Raw genomic sequence first — 669 nt, 5'->3', positions numbered from 1 at the left:
ATTCACGTCGCTATTTCAGGGAGCTGTTCGTTTTCTGGCAACCTTATCTCTTGCAGACCAAACGTAGCATAAACTTTTACTTTTTTCTCAGCCTCCAGTTCGTTCTCCATTTTAAAAAATGAAATGCCAACAAACGCATTTTTTTTACTCTATGCGTAATTTAAATATTGGAAAAGTTATTTTACAGCTGGCTGTATTCCAGTGTTTATAACAGGTATTACTATTTTTCTCCATATACCCTTTTCGCATTCAAACTTCGAGGGCCACATAAATTTTCCTGAGATATTGAATATAGCATTGTTAGATTAAGTTATTTGCTATTCATTTAATCCTCAGTCACATAACCATATTATAACTATGTTTAATAGATGAACACGGGTTTAGGACAAAAAAAGAACGGAGCCACGTTTTGCTGACTCTTTGACTTGGTTTATATGCGATCTCACAGGTATGTATGCGAGTGAAAAAAAACCCCGAAATATTACTTTTTCATTGGCCTCCAAGGCTTGATAGTACAGGTGGGCATAATAACGCCCGGGGTTTGTGTTCCCTGCCCTTTGTTGCCTATTTATTGTGCGGGAATTTACAAGCAAAGTTAACTGCGGTGTTGCAACTCATGAATATCGTAAGTGACCTGTGCAGTGCACAGAGGCAGGCTCTTGCGTCCGG

Source organism: Penaeus monodon, chromosome 25, assembly GCF_015228065.2.
Source record: "Penaeus monodon isolate SGIC_2016 chromosome 25, NSTDA_Pmon_1, whole genome shotgun sequence".
Lineage (NCBI taxonomy): Eukaryota > Metazoa > Arthropoda > Malacostraca > Decapoda > Penaeidae > Penaeus > Penaeus monodon.
This window is presented reverse-complemented; position numbering follows the sequence as displayed.